This window comes from Pelodiscus sinensis, chromosome 30, assembly GCF_049634645.1.
Source record: "Pelodiscus sinensis isolate JC-2024 chromosome 30, ASM4963464v1, whole genome shotgun sequence".
NCBI lineage: Eukaryota > Metazoa > Chordata > Testudines > Trionychidae > Pelodiscus > Pelodiscus sinensis.
In genome coordinates this window covers 13588411-13594707 of record NC_134740.1, presented here as the reverse complement: position 1 = coordinate 13594707, position 6297 = coordinate 13588411, and positions in this window count along the sequence as shown.

Here is a 6297-nt window from a genome sequence, read left to right as displayed (position 1 = left end):
GGAGTTTGTCTATGGGAAAATCATGACTTCTCAAATATAAATGATCATTCACCCAAGAAACATAACATTGTTTTCATTGTTTCTCTCCTCTGGTTACCGGCACAACAGCTCAGTGGGTTGTGGAGCATAGGGCAGGGGAAACACTCTCTCTGGATCCCTTGGACAGAGTCCATAATCAAACGGACTGGAGGTTAAATCAACACACCCATCTCTCTGCAAACCCATGGCATCTCGACAGATGGCACCTACAGTAACAGGGACCCAGCTACGACAATAAAGAGACACAGACAGAGGAAGCTGCATAACAAATTTGGTGGTACTAACTCTTTCCACTTCGATGTAAATGCTATACAACTATTTAGTTTGCTAAAGAAAATTTTGCAGAATTGAATATGTCCCCATGCAATAGTTCGATCTTGATCATCAGAATTGTTCATCTCTGCATTTTACTCTTAACTCTCTTTAAATGGTGGACATCCGTCTAATTTATTCGGAAATTGAAGGGTATAGTGTCAAAAGTGCAGTCCTTGCAAGTAGCGAGAAAACATTTTAAAAACACCATAAGTGAGACTCAAATGTAAGAGGAACTCCTGCTGCATTACTCTATTAGGGTATGTCTACACTACAGTTCTATTTCGAATTAACTTTGTAGTGTAGAGATACCCTTAGGGTACGTCTAGACTACATGGTTCTGTCGACGGAGCCATGTAGATTTGTTTGTTCGGCAAAGGGAAATGAAGCTGTGATTTAAATAATCATGGCTTTATTTAAATTTAAATGGCTGCCCTGCTCTGCCGATCAACTGTTTGTCGGCAGATCGGGGCAGTCTGGATGCTCCCTTGTCGACATGAAAACCGTTTATCGACCTCCCCATAAGAACATAAGAATGGCCGTACTGGGTCAGACCAAAGGCCAGCACCAGGTGCCCCAGAGAGGGTGGACCGAAGACACAATCATCCTACAAGGCATAAGGGGGAGGTCAATAAAGGGCTTTCAGGTCGGTGCGGAGTGTCCAGACTAGCGTGCTGAGCCGACAAACAGCTGATCAGCACGGCAGCCATTTAAATTTAAATGAAGTCGCGATTATTTAAATCGTGGCTTCATTTCTCTCTGCCAATCAGCCTAATCTACATGGCTCCATCGATGGAGCCATGTTGTTTAGACACACCCATGGAGTTCTTTGAGAGGGTCAACAAACATGTGGACAAGGGAATCTAGTGGATATAGTACATTTAGATTTCCAGAAAGCCTTTGAGAAGCTCACCAAAGGCTCTTAAGGATAGTAAGTTGTCGTAGGATAAGAGAGAAGGTCCTTTTGTAGATTGAAAATGGTTAAAAGACAGGAAACAAAGGGTAGGAATAAATGGTCAGTTTTCAGAATACAGAGAAGTAACTAGTGGGGTGTCTTAGGAGTCTGTACAGGGACCAAGCCTACTTAATTTATTCACAACTGATCTGGAGAAAGGGTTAACAGTGAGGTGGCAAAACTTGCAGGTGATACCAAATTGCTCAAGATTGTTAAGTACCAGGCAGACCATAACGAGCCACAAAAAGATCTAAAAAAACCTGGGTGAGTGGGCAATAAAATATCAAATGATGTTTAATGTAGATAAATGCAAAGTAATACACATTGGAAAAAATAATCCCAACTATACATACAATATGATGGGGACTAAGTTAGCTACAACAACTCAAGAGAGAGATCTTGGAGTCATTGGGAAGAGTTGTCTGAAAACAGCCCCTCCATGTGCCGCGGCTGTCAAAAAAGGAAACCGAATGTTGGGAATCATTAACAAAGGGATAAATAATAATACAGAAAATATCATATTGCCTCTGTATAAATCCACGTTAAACTCACATCTTTATTGCTGTGTACAGACAGGGTTACCCCATCTCCAAAAAAGATATTTTGAGATTGGAAAAGTTTCAGAAAAATATTTTAAAAAATTATTCGTGATATGGAATAGTTCGTGTCAGGACAGATGAATAACACTGAGGCTTTTCAGCTTGGACAATAGGAGACTAAGGAAGGATATGACTGAGATGTATAAAATCATGACAGGTGTGGAAAAAGTAGATGAGGAAAAGTTATTTACTTGTTCCCATAACATAAGAACTAGAGGTCACCAAATGAAATGAATAGGCAGCAGGTTTAAAAGAAACCAAAGGAAGTTTTTCTTCACACAACACAGAGTCCGTCTGTGGAACTCCTTGCTGGAGGATATTTTGAAGACCTGAACTTTAACAGAGTTCAAGAAAGAGCTAGATAAATTCATGGAGGTTAGGTCCATTAGCCAGGATGAGTAGAAATCATGTCGGTCAGAACCTAGGGTACCTGGAATTGCCTAATGTAGGCAGACAGGACTTTGGGCTGGTTGGACCTTTGGTCTGACCCAGTCTGGCCATTCTTATGTTCTTAGGTTCTTTTTCCTTTCTAATTGGTTAAAATATGAATTCTGCCTCTCTCTCTGTTTTACTCAACATATCTGCCAGTCATGTCTCCCTCGCCATGACTAGTATTTAGAGAGAGAAGATGGTTGAGGTAATAACTATTGCTGCACAATTTTCTAATCACAGAATCACAGAACACTAGAACTGAAAGGGACCTCAAGAGTCATCGAGTCCCATCTCCTGCCCTCATGGCAGGACTAAGCACTGTCTAGATCATCCCTGACAGGTGTGTGTCCAACCTGCTCTTAAATATCTCCAGAGATGACGATTCCACAACCTCCGTGAACAATTTATTGCAGTGTTTAGCCACCCTGACTATTAGGAGGTTTTTTCTCATCTCCAGCCTAAACCTCCCTGTCTGTAGTTTAAGCCCATTGCTCCTTGTCTTATTCTCAGAGGCCAAGAAAAACAATTTTTCTTCCTCCTACTTGTAACATCCTTTTAGATACCTGAAAGCTGCTCTCATGTCCCTTCTCAGTCTTCTCTTTTCCAAACAAAACAAGCCCAATTCTTTCAGTCCTCCCTCATAGCTCATGTTCTCTAGACCTTTAATAATTTCTGTTGCTCTTCTTTGGATCTTCTCCAATTTCTCCACATCTTTCTTGAAATGTTTTGCCCAGAACTTGACACAACACTCCAACAGTTTTCAAATATTTCAAAGGGCATCACAAGGAGGAGGCTGAACACTGGCATAAATTGCCCAGGGAAGTTGTGGAATCTCCATCACTGGAGATGTTTAAGAGCAGGTTGGACAGACACTGGGTCAGGAATGGTCTAGACAGTGCTGGGTCCTGCCATGAGGGCAGGGGACTGGACTTCATGAGCTCTTGAGGTCCCTTCCCATTCTAGCGTTTTATGATTCTATGACACCTGCTAAGGGCAGTCTGGGCTGACATGGCTATCCGACCTCAACGGGTGTGACTCTGTGGTTAGGTGCCAAAACTACCTCTTGAAATCTGTCCCTCTGTGTCATCCCCCCATCTGCAAAGCAGGGAAATCAACACCTCCCAGTAAGTGGGACGATACTGACTTTTGGGGCTGTGAAGTCGTCAGGTCCCACAGTGATGGAGTGGCAGATTCGGAGCTAGGCTAGAAGTGACCAGAGAGGTCTTTTCCTTTTCCCCCTATTCTAGCAGTTTGCATTGGGCTGGGAGTCTGAGAGAAATCCCTGCCATATTCTCCCTGGATTCCCGTCTTATTAATTTCTTGACAAACTTAAGTTGCTTCAAAAGCCATGAGCTGCCCGGAACAAGGGAAGGGAAAGTCGATTTACCTCTATGATGGTCTGTCACAGGCTGTCTTCTCCTTACTTAGGTTTTCAGAGAGCCGGAACCGGGTTGATCAGTCTGAGTTCTCACCCCACCGCATTCACCTACCATGATAGGTTCCCAGCACACAGAGTGTCCTAAGGAAGAACAACCACCGCGTCTCCTTCCTCATGTCTGGTTAGATGCCCTCAGACACAGCCAAGTGGGGAAAAGTCTTTTCTCGATTGTTATATAACCTTCCAAGGGAAGGGGCAGTCCTTGAGTCACGCTTGCGTGGAGAACCTAACGAGCAAGGAAAGGCTAGTGTCTGATTCATTCTTAGACAACACCGGTAGTGTCAAACTTCTAGTCTCCAAGGGAAAGTCCGGGCAGAAGAGGCCTGGGGAGAAAAAGCATTTCATCCTTCAGCAAATCTCTCTTGTCTGGGTGAATGCTACTGGGATTGTGCAGAAATAACTCTCTCCTCCTAGGAATACATGTTATGGCTGAGATTACCAGGGCTGCCCAAGTGATTTAGACACCAGGATCTCTTCCAACTCCCTTAGCCAATTTTGAAAGCGTCACAGTAAAAGTTGGGGTTAAGCACGTACAGAGTAAGCAGTTACTTAGGGTTCTGAACCCAATGAAATTAGGTTTTTTAGCTTTATAGGGAGGGACTCCCCAAAAATATTCCTGCTTAAGATTCTTGTGGGGCTCAGACCACCTCTGCTACTTTATTTAAAACAAGCTTCTTGTAGCCCTCTCTAGCAAGCACACACGAGTCCTCCTCCGATGACCCTGGCGAATCTGCTCAGGTAACGTTTTAGTGATTTAGGGGTGCCAACCTCATTTTCAAAAGTGTCCTCGTCACTAAGGCTTGGCAGCCTGTGTCTGGCGACAAGTCTGAAGGACTTCAGCTCTGACGTCATTTTGATGTGTAAGGGCAGGGCTGTGGCAGGACCAGAATTTCCCGGTGGGTACCAACACTGGGGCATCCTGTGGAGGCGGCCGGCTGTTTGCAGGGAGTTGCGAAGGGTATTGCCCAGCGCATGGCAGGGGGCTGCCCAGCAGGGTATGAAGCCAGGACTGCCCAGTGGGATCAGCAGGGCAGCAGGGCAGGTAGCTGGGTTGGAGGCTGGCCGGTCAGGCCACGACTGGAGGGGCTGGTGGCAGGGGGCCCAGCAAAATCCCTCCTCCAGTACTTGTCAGGTCCGGAGGGTGCCAGACCAGGGAGGTCCAAGGCTTATTAGCATGTTTGTTACCCAACTCAAGAACACAGACCCCTCTCTGTGGAGGAGGGTGTTACACATGGGCCAACTGGGGGTTCCATGGGCATCCAGAGACAGTCTTATTCCATGGCAGGAGGCTGGAGCTGTAGGAGGTCTTCAAGAAGGGCAAATTCCCCAGGAAGAAACACATGGGGGTGTGATGGGGCTGGTCAGCCACCACCAGCACCACGATGAGGATATTCCTGGTCACGATTCTCTAGGACACTCTGGACTCATCTTCAGCTTCTCATCCACTGAAATCCCCAGGGTCCTTTTCTGCCAAACTCCTGCTTAGCCAGCCGGTCTCCAGCCTGTACCAATGCTTGGGATTCTTCCCTCCCAAGGGCAGGACTCTGCACTTGTCCTCGTTGAACCTCATCAGATTTCTTTTGGCCCAAACCTCCAATCTCTCCACTTCACTCTGGACCCTCTCTCTGCCCTCCAGCGTCTCTACCTCTCCCCCTGGCTTAGTGTCATCCGTGAACTTGTGAAGGGTGCAACCCATCCCCTCAGCCAGGTCATTCATAAAGATGTTGAACAAAACTCTGTGGTGCCAAATGCGGCAGAGCTGGCTCAGACACTGAGCACTCACCAAGGCTTGGCCAGAAACGGGGGAGCCGAGGAGATGGGTGGGATTTCAGCACGGTGGGAAGTATCTTCCGAGGGATCTAGTGCAATCATCTATCTCCCATTACAAGGGGAATTGGGTGCCTAACTCGCTGAGGCATCTCTGAGAATCACAGCCTGGAGACTCACCGGGCGTCCATCATGGTAGCCTCCATGCTAGTCCTGATGGAGCTGGGGAGAAACGCGACTTCCACTTCCTCTGCACAACGTGCTCTGGAGTACATAAGAGACCCATATAAGAAACTGCCCCTGCCTCCAGCTGCAGGATGCTCACCACTGCTGGCTAGGAAAGATCTGAAGGCAGCAAGGCAGAAAGGAGGGTGAAAAAGTCCTGCCACGCCACCCTTCCATCTACAGTGCTGCCGGTGGTGCAGCTGTTTTGAGGGCTGAGTGGCTGCAAAGAAGCAACTGCTGGATGGTAGCCCAGCTCGGAGGCAGCAGCGCAGAGCTAAGGGTTCAGTGGCCTGGTTTTGTGAGGCCTAATATTGTCACGCTTCCCTCTGCACTGCTGCTGGCAGTGCCCCGGCTTCCAGAGCTGGGCTCTTAGCCAGCAGCTGCTTCAGTCTAGCTGCCCAGCTCTGACAGCAGCAACACAGCCAGCAGCGGTGCAGAAGTAAGGGTGCAACCTTCAACCTCCCTTTTCTAACTCTTTCCCACATTTGGGGCTGGACTCCCATGGTCACAACACTGTGAATTTGCAGCTT